Raw genomic sequence first — 17,795 nt, forward strand, 5'->3', positions numbered from 1 at the left:
GTCAGTTGTACCAATTGATAAGGAAAGAGATGTAATGTGGAAATGTTGATTCAAGTAAGGTTGTTTGCGTGAGGATCTTTGGATGAGGATGATAAGAAGAAAAGGAGGAACCATAAGCAAAATGCTGAGACACAGACCTGACAAAGCAAAAACAGAGACAAGAAGAAACAAACTCCCAGTCACACTAGTTGGTGAGCTATCAAAGTACAGGCATTGCTTCCAGGAAGATCAACCTGGACTTTGCAGCTAAGATTGTGAACCAGGGGGAGCCCCGACTGGGAGGATGCAGAAACTGCAGAGCTCTGCAAACCCATGGGAGTGTGCAGGGGGAAGAGAGAGCAGGAGGAACAAAGGAGGGGGCGGGGTAGATAGGTAAAAGAAGTATATAAAAGGGCTTGTCACATGTAAAGAGTCCTAGTCAGAATGCTTGCCTAGCTGAGCCCTGCAACCTAACACTGCAATCTATCTTCTTCTTCTTGTACTCTTTTTTTCCTAATTAAATCTTTTCTTAACTGTCTGTATACCCAAACTCTTTTCTGTGTATATGTGCTTCAAGACAGACCCGGGATCCAGGCTGGGATGGGTGCTGGGTGGACAGAGGTACTCAAGGCATCCACAAATGTGTGTGTGCTTGTGTACCTAGAGAGTGCAGCGTGTTTGCCTGCATCAGTGAACTTCTCACTCTACCAGCTGGAGAGGAAGAAGGGGGCCTTGGTTATCTCTGTCTGTTTTACGTAAGTCCTGTGTGTAAGTGCTGTTGAAGGCAGCCACTGTCATGTCAGTTCATTGTGTGTTTGTGTCTCTGAGACGTGTGTTCAATTTTTCTACCTGTTAGACCTCATAAGGGGGAACGGTGGCTGCATGCCCCAGCCTAGGAAGAGACCTTGGGTCCCCGGGCACCAGGCTGGGTCCCAGCAGTTGGACAGGAGTGGTCCTGGGCCAGAGCAACTGGTGGTGGTGGCTGCACTATGCACCCTTTTCCTCCATTAACAGACAAACCCCCAAAACTCGAGGATGCATATGTTGCTATGTTAATTGCGGTTCAATCACTTCATGGTCTTTGTTCTTCCCCCCATTACAAATCCAGACCTGCCTCTGTGTAAATTATAATGAGAGACCACAGATATCAATATATTTCAATGCATGTGCACTTGTGTAGGTGTTTATGCAACATCGCCCTGATCCTTCCTGGACAATCTCAGTGACTCTTGAGCACTTGGTTCACCATGCAGTCCCCCAGGTTGAACTTTGAAATTGAAAGCTTGTATGTGGGACTTAAAACAATTTGTGGCTGAGAGTGTCTCCTTCCATTTGTCAGTGATGACAACAACAAATTTCCTTCCCACATGCTTGCCAGCAGCTAATTACTTCCTCCCTCCTCCTGTCCACAGTGAGCAATGATATCTTAAGCCACAAATAAGAGCAGTTTATTAATACAAAAGGAAAGCTGGTGACCACAACTTATTCTTGTGTGGCTTTGTCTAGTAGGATGGTAACTTTCTCAGACAAACTCTAAAGGCTGATTTTCATGACAGTTAATTACTTATTATTGCAAAGGAAGTGAAAAAGTGAATTGGAACATGCACACAAAATCCCAGTGTCTGGTCATGCAGCTCCTCCACAGAGGCTCAGGTCAATGAGGAAACTGCCACTTGAAAACATGCCTGTTGGGAAATGTGCTTGCAATATAGAACTAATATTTGGGAACCATATTTTTCTGAAGCATGAAATAAAATAGAAGGCCTGTAGAGTCCTATCTTGCCATCAACATTTTCTAAGTTTAAGGACCAGATCAGAAACACCACAGAAAGCATTTGGCTGAATGCTTTAATACTTCTGATCTTCGATACTAGGAAAAAAAAAAAAAAAGAGAGAGAGAGAAAGAGAGAGAGAAAAGCTGAAAATCTAATTAAAAGTCATTAAATAAATACACACTGCCTTTGTTCAAGAATTCCTTAATCCACAGTAAAACAGTGGAGGATAGGAGAAAATACTGTGAAAAATAACATTATGTCATGAATCAAAAAAAAAAAAAAATTTGTGGGATGCACCCCTGAAAGTCATCTAGTTCAATCTCACACTTTGAGTGGGACTACTGTACTTACTGTGTCAGCAGAGGATTGCCTAGTCAAATCCAGAAGAAATTCCAAGGAGGAAAATTCCACAATGATGGATGTTTCATCTAGGAAGTCAATCTAATATGACTATCATCGTATTCTCACCTTCTGTTATTGTCGTTGTTTGTTGATTTGTTTTCCCTTTGGATTCCATCAATAACAATGAGTCCTAACAACATCAAAGATTCTCATAACCTTTGTCTTTCTAATCAAATGCTCTCTTTTTAGCCTTAAAAAAAAATACTGAACTTCAGTTGTTCTTTTAATAGAGCCCAAGTACTCATTACTCTGTGACCTGTCCAGAAATAGCAAGTAATCTGTACTCTTTCAGTTTTTATTTTTTATTTTTTTTTTCCCTTCTTGTATTCTTCATTTTCACAAAAGACTGAATTCCTCAAAGGCAAACCTAAATGATTCCAATAATAACAGTTTAAGTGAACAAACAATAGCCACCCCTAGCAATAATAAGTCAGTATTTCCTATGTTGTGAACATTTGGGAATGGGTCTGGGATAAATGGATCCTTCAGTTAAATGAAATAATACATGGTTTGTTTCATCTGTGAATTAGTTGCATAAAGGTAACTGAGGCAGGTAAATGATGAATAAAACTGGATGATGTACATTACAGAACAAATTGCATCGGTTATCACATAGCCTTAATATAAGGGTGTACGCTGAGCAAAGATGCTAAGCTAGGACTTAAAATGAATTGCTATAGAACCTGCATTAGTAACTGCTGTAGATATGCTAGAAGCAACAGAGAAGTATTGATATGAGCTACTTAGCAAAGTATAACTGATGTCTTAAAACAGAACATTGTTCTGTAAATGCTAAACATCTGTGTTCTCCCTGTAACTGCCACAGTCAAGAAAAGACTTCCTTTCTCTATGTTCCAGGATGTATTTTAATTGGGAAATTAGACCTTCTATCTAGTCTACATGTATCTAAATCTCAAACTTTGGAATCTAACAACTTTTGAGATAGTTAAGGCCATGTTACATATCTGGGTCAGGGTTAGTGCCAGGATCTCAGCACAAAGCCTTGCCCAAATTAAAGGAGATTTTGGGGAATGCCTTTGCCATTTTAACGCAGCTATCTTCAATGAAGCATGTCTTAGGGGACATCATTGCTCTACACCCCCAGAAAAAAATAAGTTTTGCTATTAATAGCATTTTTTGATTCTGTATTCTTTCACTCTGAGTCACAACGTGGCTATTCCTGTCACAAATTTGTTGTCACAGATACCATCATTCTTCATTTCTATAAATCACCAGCATCCTGCAGCAAATTTTACGCCTAAATACAGCTGACTCCAACTGCTAAAGCAGAGCAGAAAGTTCAAGAAAATAAATAACTGGAAATGATTAAATATTGCTTTAAATTACAAGCTGAACAAACTCATTTTATGCTCACAAGAGGGATGCCTCAATTCAAGCATATACTTCATCTTATCTTTACATTAACTCCGCTGATTTCAAAAGTTTGGTTGGTGCAAGTATCTTGCTGCAGAGTGTCTTGCAATGTGAAGAGATTCATTGCTCATTTTAGTTGAACTATACTAAACTATATTAAACTATAGGGTGAAAACATGTTGTTTTATCCAATCTTCTTGAAAACGTCCAAAATATCACAGACTCCCCGGTAAATCTGTTCCCAGACAAAACTGGATGCAGTATTTTCAATGTGGTCTTAAATGTGGACTGATTCCATACATTTTATCCATCAAAAATCTTCATGTGATATTGGCCTAAAAACTCATAAATAGAGGATAATTTGGGGCTGTCTCTCTAACTCATTGGAAAATGATGGGAACTTGCAAACAGCAGATTACCTACACTAGCTATCTCTGTTAGACACCTCTCTCTCCACTGACTGTGGAAAGCAGTAGAGACTGTAGAGCCAGGCACTTGAGTTTAGGCTGGATGGTAAAATACTCAATGATTAAAGATAAGGAAGATGAACATCATACTTATAGACTGCTCTGTAATGTCCATTCAGAACTGATTCAAGTAAAAGTTGAGGCAGCATCTGAAGGCTCATAATGGCACATTTTGTGCTTGGTCTGCTGCGAGAATAACTGTCAAGTCATGAACCTTTCATGAACATGAAGCAGACTTGGAAACAAAAAGGGTATTTTCTCCTCTCTCTCTCTCTCTCTCTCTCTCTCTCTCTGTCTCTCAACTCCCTCCCTCCCCCCCAGCAAAGGACTTTTAACTTTTAATTCATGATTAAAAAAGGACTTGGTGTCTCCAGTGATAAGAAAGGAATATCCAGATTCACAAAATTTTCAATATCATTTATAAAATCTTTTCAATATCTGGAACTCCAGATTTCCTTTAAAAAAAAAAAAAAAAAAAAAAAAAGCAAATGAAAACTAGGATTTCATGGGGATAGAAGAATCTTTGCAGAAAGCAGAAACCATGACTTTCAGATGTGAAACATACCACTATAAATGCTTTACAGTATCTCTTGCCAATACTTTTGTTCTTCAATTCAGTATTTTTTCAGTTTCCTGCTCCCATCGTATATTGCATACTCACCCACCTCCCAGACACAGTCAGCCCCAGCTCATGAGGCTCAGACAACAGTCAGCCCTCAAAACATCATACAATTTCTGTATGAAAAATTGAGTGATTTGTCTAAAAATGTGCCTGCCTTTTTTCTTTCTTTCATTTATTTTTTACCACTGTCTCTATTTTGATTTTTCATTTCATTCGAATTTTTCTGTTGCTGTAGAAAATACTTTCAGTTTTCTACTTAAGTAGCAACTTTAGTACTTAATAACAATGGTGCATAGAATAAAATGGTACATAGAAAGTTAATAGAGACTCAATTCCACAGTCCATAGGAAAAACTTTTTCAAACTTGTGATACAAGTGATAAAATAACCTATATCTTATTAAAGGATACAAAGACCACAATTGAATGTATGGAGGCTTCTAAATTTTAACTGATTTTATGGGGACAAAAGACCTAAAAATCTTTACAAATACATTCATGCCAACTCATTTCATGCTTAAAAACAGGGCTCATACTTCCATGTCATTTTGGCATGTTTTGGAAGTATACAATCATCCATTTGTCAAAATAAGGCAATCTATAATCTGTATTCATAAAACCATTCTTCTCACCTTCTCTTTCTATACAAAGACTCTTCTATCCTTAAATATCAGTCACCTCCTTTTTATTTATTTATTTTTTTTTCCAGTGCTGCTTCATCTTTACTCTTCTTTCCCCTCCAAACCAGAAAAAAACAAACAAAACAAAACAAAACAAACAAACAAAAAAAATAGTAATACCTGGAGTTCTAGCTAGATGATTCAATTCCTGAAGCTGTATTTGTTCACTCTCAAGACAATCAAACTCACTCATCTCTGTAAATCATCAGTTTGATGTTTTTTTCAAGGGTTTTAATTATTTGCAGTCCTTGTTGAAGGCTACCAAGAAATTAATGAATTAAAGTTGATCATGTTTCCTGAAAATGCTACAATGCTGATTAACTGCCTGTGAAAATAAGGAATATATACAAACCAATTCCATGTAATTAATCTTTTCTGTGCCTCATTTCTTCCTTATTTAGGAAGATATACTTTCTTAAAGAAGGGTTTGTGTCCAGGAATAGCAATGGAAATAAATTTAGAACACTGTTAAGCACTTTGCCTATAGCATGTAAGTCTATGTGGCCCAATGTGGCCCTTTCATCACAGGGTACTCAGAAAGCTGTCTGATGTCATTGCGAGACCATTATTTTCCAGTGATTTTGGGAATCTGGAGAAGTCTCAGTTGACTGGAAGCTGGCAAACGTTGTTCCAATTTTCAAGAAGGGCAAGACAGAAGACCCTGGTAATTACTGACCTGCCAGTCTCACTTCAGTGACTGGTAAAATTATGAAGAAAATTATTCTGAGAGTTACTGAAAAACACCTGAAGGACAACATGGTCATTGGTCACAGCCAACATGGGTTCATGAGGGGAAAGTCTTGCTTAACAAACTTAATTTCCTTGTATGACAAGGTCACCCATCTAGTTGACCAAGGGAAGCCAGTTGATGTAATCTTTTTGGATTTCAGTAAAGCTTTTGATATGTGCTCTCACAGTATCTTTATGGACAAAGTGTCCAGCATACAGCTAGATAACAACATAATATGATGGGTGAAAAATTAGCTGATGGTTTGGGCTCAAAGGGCACAAGGGAAAATGGGGTTACATCAGGCTGGTAGCCAGTAACTACTGTGGTTCCCACTACTGGTTCAATTTAGGGCCAGTTTTCTTTAATGGTTTCATAAATGACTTGGATGTAGGACTAGAAGGTGTTTTGAGAAAGTTTGCAGATGATACAAAACAGGGAGAAGCTGTTAACTCCATTGAGGGTAGTGAGGCTTTGCAGAGAGATCTTGACAAATTAGAGAGCTGAGCAATAACCAACCACCTGAAGTTTAACAAAAGCAAGTGCTAGATTCTGCATTTGGGAAGGGGCAACCCTGGCTTTACATACAGACTAGGGGATGAGATGCTGGAGATCTGCACTGCAGAAAGGGATCAGGGGATTCTGGCAAGTTAAATATGAGTCACGGAGAGCCCTGGCAGCCAAAAGGGCCAACCGTGCCCTGGGGTCATCAAGCATGGCATTGCTAGCAGGTCAAAATAAATGATTGTCCTCCTCTGCTCTGTGCTAGTGCAGCCTCACTTTGAGTACTGTGTGCAGTTTTGGGCACCACAGCATGAAAAGGACATAAAACTATTAGAGAGTGTCCAAAGGAGGACTACAAAGATGGTGAAGGCTCTAGAGGGGAATATATGTGAAGAATGGCTGAAGTCACTTGGTTTGTTCAGCCTAGAGAAGAAGAGACTGAGGGGAGGCCTCATGGCAGCCTGCAGCTCCCTCACGAGGGGAGCGGAGGGGCAGGCGCTGAGCTCTGCTCTCTGCTGACAGCGACAGGACCTGAGGGAATGGCATGAAGCTGCATCAAGAGAGGTTCAGGATGGATATCAGGAAAAGGTTCTTCACAGAGAGGGTGGTCAGACACTGGAACAGGCTCCCCAGGGAAGTGGTCATGTCACCGAGCCTGCTGGAGTTCAAGAATTGTTTAGACAATGCTTTCAGACATACACTTTCAATTCTGGGTGGTCTGCACAGGAATAAGAGTTGAACTCTGTGATCCTTGTGGTTCCCTTCCAACTTAGGATATTCTATGATTCTACAGAAGTGTTATGTGCATACCTATTTGACAAACTGTACTGAGAGATGCAGGGAACATAGGATTAATCAAGTGTCATTCTCAAGAAGTTTTTGCAGGTTGGTGTAAGATATCTGGACCATCAATACAGGAGTTGAAAAGTTCTGGATAAAATTGGACCTCACCTACACAAGCCAGATTCACTGAAACTGCACAGCACTTATGCACAGCACTTATGCACAGTATATAGTCATAATTTTCCTGAAGTTCAGCCAAGCTCAAATTACATATTTATCCCAACTGCACTCCTAACTCAGAAAGAAGAACACTGTTCCCACAAAGACTTAATGTCAACAACTGAGATTTCAAATTTCTCTTTGAAATAGAACAGTACTTTGGGATTTTGCTACCTCTGATTTAGTCTTTGGGAGAGGTTTGTTTCCGACAACGAAGTCATGGCTTGGTTTCCAGTCTTGTTACTTTCTTATTCAACTTGTCAAAAAAGCAGCATTAGAATAGTTAGTGGAAAGCTCTACTACCAGCTAATAGCAGCCTGGTTATGGCCTAGTGATTCACACTGGTATATGGAAAGGTCTTAAATCCTCTGTCAGGCTTCATTTACAGTGAAAATGAGCCAATGACTCTTGCCTATTTTCCTTCTCAGGCTATCAGAGCAGCCATTTTCTGACCATGTTTCCTATCCCTAGGGAAGGACATAATTGTGCTGATAATCACTTTCTTGATGCAGTCTGACACACAATTTCTCTTTTCCTCTAAAACCAACATGCCCTTTTTTTAACACACCTCTTTCAAAACATGTTTAAAAATTAGATCTCACATGGACAGACATGCATTGCATTACACAACCTGGTGTTTACAAATATTCAATTGAATTAATAGCAAGAACAACAACAACAACAAAATAAAAAGACCCTCCTTAAGACATAGGCATAACTTTATCATTTCCTTGTGCTGTCTCGTTTTACTTCATTCTCCTTGCCATTGTTTGGGAATTGCCGGTTGGAAATAGAAGCTCTTCATGGCAAGGTTTAGACTTGCTTTCCCCAAGTCTGAAAAGCACCTAGACAGCTGGATTGATAAAAATAATACCTAAGTAATAACAACTAATGAGCACTGCTTGTGTGAGAGTTTATTATTTTGGTAGCTCTAATAAGTGGAACGGGTTGAAAATTCTTCCACAGAAATGATTTTTGATCAAAAAATAATCCTTTGACTGAAATGACTTTTTTTTTTTTTCATGGAGTAAGACTGTTTTCTTTGGAGAAGGAAAGAAAAAACAAACAAACAAACAAAAAAAACCCACACACAAACAACAGGAAACCCATGAGCAGAAACTATTTATATTCCTAAATAAATGAAGCCTCGAAAGCTCTCTCTGAAACCTTTAAATTTTCAGTCAAAAGTAATAAAATAATAATAATTAAATATTGTCTGTAGTACCTACACAGAGATATATATGTAAATGCACATGCAAACAAATATTGTCTTATTTAGTTATTTATTTTCTCATTTATTTATTCATTATGTCCCTTTTTTTAAAAAAAAAAATATTTGGAGAATCAATATAATTTTGGGAGGATAAGTCATCTTAGAATTTTCAATAAAGAAATTCCTATGGTCTATTTATCTAAGATGATAAATGTTGCATTGCTTTGAATACTCTAATCAATAAGACATGTATAAACATATATATGTACATATACATATAAATTTGAACATGCATAAGATATATTGGAGTTAAATTTGGTTGCTTTTCCTCTAATACAGTTTTTAAAGTCAAAGATGCACAGATTGGATACCAGCTCCGATATCCCATATCCATTCTGCTGTAACATTTTGAAATCTTACTGTTTGTACTGAACTGCGGTGGAAGAATGCTTTGAAACTGTTAGAGATGGATATTGCCCCATACCTTTTTTAAGGTGATGGTGCTAACCTGCACAGTTCTGAACTGCATAAACCCTTACCCTACAAACAGCTTTAAGCTAATTTAGAAGACCAAAAGGAAGACTTGGCCAACCCCCATACGGAGATTTTGTTTAGCTTTTGATCTGAAAATATGCAAAACAAGAGTGTGTATTCACCTGTGCCTTCATTTAAAACTCATACCGTCTTCTGTTATGACTGCAAAGGTTTATTCAGATAGAGCCATGGTGAAGCTGCTTTTATTTATTTATTTTAATTGAAATAGAAGACCTGCCAATTTTTTCCTGCAAAACATTTGGTTTAACTGTAAGAATATGTGCATAGTTTTAAACCTATGCATTCCTCTTTTTCTTTTATTCACATTTATTGGATCATATATACATGAACAATGAACACTTCTATTTTTTGCTTCTTCCTGTCTTTCTGCACTGAACAAACAGCCATGTCAAAAGGAATTTCTAACTGCCTAATCTAAGTTGTTTATACAGCATACATCAAAACTAAATTTCTACCTCCTTACTTTGCATAAAACTTATCTTATAAAATATTATGGAGGTGACAGTTCATTTCTGGATTTAAGGGTAATATGGGGGATACACAGAGCTGTGAAATCCAGGTACTGAAAGGAGATATTTCTAATTGGTTTGTAACCAATAGCTGAGGTCACAATTCAAACCAGTTAACAGTTCAGGATGAACAGGGCCATTTAGTAAGGTCGGGAATAATTTGTTTTGGAGGCTCAAGATTAAAATTTTGATTTATGAAATATGCCTCTTCATTAATTCCTACAGGACTGCTAGCTATTGTAAATGTGCCTTTCTGGATTAGTCTGTAATGATTAAAATGATCTCTCCCACTGAAAGTAAGTGTTTAAAACTGAATATGAAATGATGTACTTAAAATTTTCAGTATGAAAATTCAATTATGATCACACTCTACGGCATAAAACTACAGGGCCCGATTAAGTCTGACATTAGCAGGAACTCTAACAAGACATTACCAAGAAAAATACACTCAAATCAGACAATTCAGCTCTTACCGTATTAAAGAAGTAATAAGCTTCTAACATCCCTACTTCAAGACATAGCAAAAACAGAAGAGCATCTTTCCCATCAGATGTTTTAACAGAACTTCTAAACAGAGAGAGTAAAAAAAAAAGGGGGGGGGGGGGAAGGTAAAATAGAGGAAATGTAGCTTAAGCAAAAACAAAAGAAGAGTAGCCAGAGGCTGACCTACATTTGAAAATTAAAAGAACCCAACAGCAGTGCTTGCTGCAGCTCTAGGAATGTGATTTCAAGTATTTTCCATGGTTTCCTATGAAATGGTGATGATCTGGTCTGAATTAGTGCAGCAGCTGTTGTGATGATCTATAGGAGTTATCAGTAATAAGTCTCAGAGGAGGTTGAAAATGTGCACTGTGAGCAGCTGAATCCTTCTTACCTCCTGCTGAACAGCAGTTCCTTGTGACTCAGATCCTAATGTGAGGACTACCGGAGGGCAGTGGAGTTGCCTTGTTTTCCTGCTCTATGAGCAGCATTATTTTATAATGAACCTCAATCACACTTCATGATTTTTGCAAGTCTATTAGTCAGAGAAACTGTTTCATCTTGCCCCCTTGTAATAGGATTTGCAAAGCAATTATACATACCCATCTCAGTTGATGTGCCTTGGACTAATACCTTACACCTGACTGCATTATTTTATCACTGAAACACATGCACTGTATAACTCACCTCTGCTACCTGTCACAACAGTCAAAGAAATAAAATAAATAAACAATTAAATAAATAAAACTGGGAAGTTTCTAACCACTGTTGCTGTAGCTATTTTCTGAGTCAGTCGCAATTAATTTCCTTTACGGCTGACAATAGCTTGTGTTTTCATCCACAGATCTCAAAGTTCTTTTGAAGAGCTGAGAATGTGTTGGTGCTTCTTCTTTACAGAACAACTTAGAAGAAATACATGCTTTTCTACACACACAAAAAAAGGGAATGTGTTCATCTGGACAAACATCCAAAGCAGCTTAGTGCACAGTAACTTCACAGAATCATCATAGAATAATAGAATGGTTTGGGTTGGAAGGGACCTTAGAGATCATCTAGTTCGAATCCCCTGACATGGGCAGGGATGTAACACACTAGGCTTAACCAAACCTGCAGTACTGTATAAGGCAAAGACCTTCTGTAGGATCAAGATTTCATTCAGACTGTCTTTAAACACTAAAAAAGGTCAAGAAAGACAACTTTTTTCAGCAGCTATTAGATTGAGACTCTCAACCATTTAAATGAAAGTGGGAAGGGTGCTGACTAAATTGATGATGGCTTTTGTGAGGGTACGTGATCATAACCATATAGGATGTAAGAATAGCTTAAAGATTTCCCATGAATCCATTTTCACTGTAGTGTATATCTGTTGAGGATCAACAGAGTAGGGATACTGACTCCCATCTGGGAGACCCTGAAATAGTGGAGAGCCAAGCCAGAGGGAACTTTGATCCTGAGTTTCTTATACTCAGTTTTTGTTTGTTGGTTTGTTTGTTTGTTTGTTTGTTTGTTTGTTTCTGGAGGAGTGCAGAGGGGAGAGAAATAGCTGTGTGAGAAAAGGTCTGTATGTGGCATCTTCCCAGACAATGTATTTTTCTTGGTATTATGCTACAGTACATTTGTTCTCCCTGATTATTTCCACTACAATCTGGCAGGATTTGCTTCTCTTCCAACACACCAAGTTAAAACATAATCTTTCATTGTGTATAAAATTAATTCCCATAAGATCCACTCTCTCTTAATGAAGTCAGGGTTTTTATTATTATTATTATTATTTAGAATCATAGAAGTCTCGTGTTGGAAGGGACCTTAAAGAGCATCTATTTCCAACCTCCCTGCCATGGGCAGGGATGCCACCCATGAGATCAGGTTTCCCAGGGCCTTGTCCAAATTATTATTATTATTATTATTATTATTATTATTATTTCATATACCAGATCATTTACTGTGAGATGGTGTTGATTTACTACTGGAATTACAATTGACACCTGGCAGTATGCTAAACAATATGGGTCTTCCAATCTATGTGGTTAGTTGCTTTGATGAATCTCTGCTCATTAAGATCCAAATCCTGTCTCCAGTGAAGTCTCAGCAGCTTGTTTGGTCACTGGGGAATTCTTTCTGAAATAAAGAGGTAGGGGTACTGCACAGATACAGCAAAAGTCAAGGACTAGAGCAGCAATCCAAATATCTTTGCTTCTGGCTTCATCTATTCTGGTAGAAAAAGCTGGATGATATGCATGATGGTGGAGCCATCATTTATACTTTTCCCTTCCCTCAGTTGCAACAAATCCCTGACACATATTGGCAGACACAAGCTTTAAAGATGAGATGAAGATATTCATTTTCAAACTCAACCTCCTCCAATCAGCAGAGATCTTAGGTACAGGAATAGTTATCACTTCCCACAGAAATAAGGATCAAAGGGATATACATCCAAAGCTGTAAAAAGTGAGTAACATGATGGCAAGCAATAGAAATATGGTTCTGGAGTAAAGCAGCTGCAGAAATCTGTTTTCCTGCCTTACTGCTTTACAAATTAGCTGTGTACATAGTATTTCTATGACTCAGATCTCAGCCGTGGGACTAATCTGGTAACTTTCATAGAGGCTTCTATTGTTTCTTATATGTGGTGTATGGCTGTGGAAAGCAACAGATGCTATTTAATTGGAAAGTAACCCCCCTGCTAGATAGACCTAGTTGGTTTTGTGGTCTAGTATTTGTCATTGGTGATTGTTTCTAAGAGCAGACCTCGTAGGAACATTGAATCATTTCTTCCAGCTGAGACAAGCTATTGGCTTAGTCCAGAGGCAACGTTGCCTTGATTCATCCAGCAGAGTTTTTGACTGTGCTCACTGTGTTGCTAGATTAGGTCTTTTGTGAGGCAATAGAAAAGAACTACTTATATCAGAATCAATTTTAGGCTAAGAAGCTCCTTTCTGGCTTAAGTTCTCTCTAGTGTTTTGTACCAGTGGGCAGATGCAACATAAGCGATAGCACAAGTAAAATTGGATGCAATTCATTTAATGTGCTGAAGTAATTCATGCTCACAGTAGAAAAGGTGGTTGTAAAAAAAAATAATAAAACAACTAAAAATTATTAAATATTGATTGCTAAAGTGAAGTGGGATTTGGAATGTAGAGAGGGGAAGTTTTGAAAGTGCTTCCAGAAGCAATGGAGTTACTTAAGGATTAAAAAGCAGCTGCAGACTGGTCACCATCAGCCTGTAAAGCTGACAGGGAATACACTGATGCTGCTAATCAGGGATAGGTCTTGGGACTACAGAAAATGTTAGTTTGATTGGATTTAGCAAAGGACCCATTAAGTGTAGGAAGTGAGTTATTAATGTATGTGTTTGTGTGTATGTGCATTTAAGAACCATTACGGGTTGTGAGGAACTTGTTCCTGTAGCATTTGATAATGACATTCAACATGAGAAAAGTCAGCATTGACTATACTTCTATAGACTGGATCAACTCTCATCAGACTTGTCTTCACTACTAGAACAGTAGTGAAACTACAAATTAGTTTGATGTGAACAGAAAAAGTCAGGAAGAACAGAAGGATATTTGAAAAGCTAACAGATATCTGAAAAGCCTTCAGATATTGAGTGAAAATGAGGGGCTTTCAATCTGTACTCTGTGAGTTCCCTGGGGATATATGAGATACTTCTACTGCACCCATGAATGTTAAGAAAATCAAGCCTATTGATTGTTAGTAGGCTAAAACTGAATGCAAGAAGAGCTGTACTTCTCATGGATTTTTTTTTTTTTTCAGGAATCTTTGTACCAAGAAAATTTGGAAGAAATTGGTGCATTAACTAAGATGTATTGGTTGCAGAAATCTCTTTCTGACATGTCACATCTTATGTTTCCATATTTATTTTGTCACTAGTCCACCAAAATAGTTGAAAAGAATGAAAGATGACTGTTCTTTGATTGTCACCTAAATAATCTAAGTTCTTCTTTGTTTTGCCTTAAGAATTCTAGAAGTTCTTGCTTGAAAGGAATTTCATTCTTTATCTGTCTCAGATACCTGTGTTACCACTCCTGACAGAAAAAAATATAAAAAATAAATAAATAAATAAATAAAGCTTTTCTTTACTACATGAAGACATGAAAACATGTCCTTGGATGGACAGGGGATATCAGAAGGATGCCCATGGACATTCCTTAGCCTTATATTTGTTTACATGTGCTAAAGATCTTTCTTTTTGTCCTTGCTGTAAGAACAGCTGAAAAGGTAAGATTTTTCTTCTTCAGATTAAACCTAAGCCTGTTAATTAACTTTACACAGTATAAGCTGAATGGGAGTGTTTTACTTTGGGAGGGAAGGAAGAGAGCATGGAGGAAGAACTCTCTGAGAAAAAACAGACAATTTTTTTCTGAGTATTAGTTATTGATGACTAGACAATAAATGAGGCAGCTATTTTAAGTACTAAAGTACAATACGAAATAAAACAATGGAATAGAACCACTGCTAGGACTGAGCAGAGATGTTTTAATTATTTGGTCTCCCTTTAGTCATCTCCCAGTTTTCCATTTAGCATTTTCCATTCAGCTTTCTGGAGTACTCAGAGCTGTGACTGGCAATTGGGTCCAGCTCAGCTCTTGCTAAGTAGTGCAACCATTTGAAACAGTCAAAGTCAGTTGATACAGGCTATATTCTAGTGGAACTGGGCTCAAACAGCCCAAAGACATAATTATCTGATTGAGAACATCAGGACTTAATCACAGTTTTTGGGTGCAGACAGAATAAGGGTCAAAATATACAGCTTATTAACACCAGCACTGTGGATATAATATCTAGTCTATGGAAACCAGCCAGAAGCAGGATGGTGCTTACATAATGAAAGCCACAAACCAAGCCTTCACACTGTGTTAATTAGGATTTCTGTTGACATAATTATACAGGACAAGCAGTAGTGTGGTCTGCTCAGATTTCCAGGGTGCATGTGTGTCATGCCATTTTCTTTTCTTTTTTTTTTTTCTATAACAAGTAGGCTATGCCTGAGAAAGACCCTTCCTTTCTATTTATAACTGATTTGCATTGAGAAAATAAAAATAAAAATAAAAAAAACAGCTATGGGGGCATTATTAAAAAATACATTCTTCAGGAATGAAGAGTGTAGTTCACTAAAGAACTTCTTTCTTTAAACCACTTTTGAGAACTGATGCAGATAAGATTTTCATATGTGAAAAGGAATGGCTTATAAGAAGGTAATTAATAATTAAATAAATAAATGAACAAACAGCAGCCTCCTTTATTTAGGAATGTGTTCAATCCAATATAGTCACTCTTTGCTCTATCCATGCAGTTCTTCTGCCAGCTGAATTCCAGAAAATCTTTTTAAATCTTTAACATCAAAAATGAAAACAACGTGCAATCCAAAATAGTTTTATGTTAAACTTATTATAATTGCCTCAGTATAATTCTGTCACTGGTCCTAGTGCACAATCTTCTCAATACTAAAAGTATTTCTCATGGTTCTGTTATCTCTGCTTTGCCCTGTGTACCGATACACAGAAGTCCTTTTGAAGCTCTGCCATGGAGCTTGAGCGCAATAACAGTTGACCGAGGTTTTGTCATTTGTATGCCAGTATGGTATGCACAATAGAATGCCTGCTTCTGTAGCCAGTAGATTTGAAGGCTTCCTCAGCCTGTGAGCTGCTATTTTCCCTCAGTACATATGCTTTATTCATACTCTTCTTACAGTACCCCCTATCTTCAGGAATCCTCTTAGCAATATGCTGTCTTATCCCACATCTCTCTCTTGTGAATTCACATTTGTCTCCACTAACACCCCTCAGTATGCCTTCTCCTCCATCTTATCTTAGCTCCAAATGCAACTTAAAAGAAGTTTGCACATTCGTCTTCTATTTTATTTTTTACAACTGTAACTTAGCTGCTGTTAGCTGGGGTGAGGTACTTGGACACTGCAGAATATTAACATGTTTTTTGAGTTAGATGACTCTCTAAGACCATTTCATTTTTATACCTGTTTATTCTGTTGACATCATAGCATTTCATCATTGGATCATAAGACCTTCAATGGCGATAGTCACAGGAAAGGGAAGAGAGAGATGTTTATTCTGTCCAAACAGCATTCTGATGTTCTTGTTCCTTTCATTAAAACCACCTGAAGTGCCCAAATGAGCGCAAAGGCTCTTTGTGTTTTGTCTTGTACAAATAAACAGATGTTAACCTGTTTTCTTTTTTGTGTGTGGATGGATGGTTGGATGTTTAGGGTACACTTTTTTTTTTTTTTTTTTTTTTTTTTTTTTAAAGTTAGGAGGGCATTGAAACAGCTGAGGGGAAAAAAAAAGTAAGGAAGGCCTTATTGTTCTATAAGGAGAGGCTGAGGACACATGAGTTGTCTAGTCTGGGGAAAAAGAGATTAAGAGGTGGAGAAATGGAAAGGGAGGTGTTGGTTTCTTTTCCCTGGTAACCAATGATAGAATGCACAAGAATGACACAAAGCTCCACTGGGGGAAGGTTCAGTTGCAAATATCAGAAAAAAAAATCTTTACTGTCAGGGTGGTCAAACACTGGAACAAACTTCCTCGAGAGGTGGATAATGCCCCGTGGCTGTTAGTGTTCAAGAGGCATTTGAGTAACTACAAAAGCAGCTTTTTCCTTACTGTTTCTTTGCATGCTTTCTACACTCTGTGCACTCACAATAGCTTCTTGCTTTCCTTAAGTCTCAAAATCTTTTATCACTGTTCATCTAAGATAATGCATCTGGAAGAAATCACTGGCTCTCTGGCAAAATGTGTCCCCTTCATTGAAATCTTACTTAATTCACCCACTCTAACCCATGTACCACAGCATTCTTATATGTCAGGAATCAACAAATTACCTTAATCACAGAGTTAAATTATCAGCATTTGACTCAGTGTCTGCACAGTCAACAGGACATAAGTACATACTTAAAGTTAAGGACACACTCAAAAGCTTTGCTAAATCAGGGACATAGTTAATGATATTATTTCACTCTTACTGTTTAAAAACAACCCATTTTCCTAGATTGTGTGATTAGACAGTGCCAGTATTCCTCTTTCAGTGACTTGAAAACAAGGGGCAATTTCATCATTTATTTTTTCTGTACACATCTGTTACATGTAGAACACTCTCTTTGTAGCTGAAGAGATGAATTACTATAGAGACACTGATCCTGTTTACTTTCCCTTTAGGTTCAACACAACACTTTGTTCTTCAAACAATCTCCTATAAGCTGATAAATGACACTTTCACTGATAGTATACTACTGTTGCTCTTGCAGTCACTGCAGTGTTTTTCAGGTTCTTGGCCTTGTGATATCTCTACAGATAATACATTGGGTTACCATTTTAACATTCGATCTACTTACACCATAACTGTCTATCTGTTGCAGCATCATGACCTAGGAACAGGGAACATGCTTACAGTACATAAACAATTATATGTGCCTCGTGCCAAACATTTGCCCAAGCATTGTCACCCTGAGATATTTGATATTTCGATTTTTTTTT

The sequence above is a fragment of the Cygnus atratus genome, chromosome 2 (assembly GCF_013377495.2).
Source record: "Cygnus atratus isolate AKBS03 ecotype Queensland, Australia chromosome 2, CAtr_DNAZoo_HiC_assembly, whole genome shotgun sequence".
Lineage (NCBI taxonomy): Eukaryota > Metazoa > Chordata > Aves > Anseriformes > Anatidae > Cygnus > Cygnus atratus.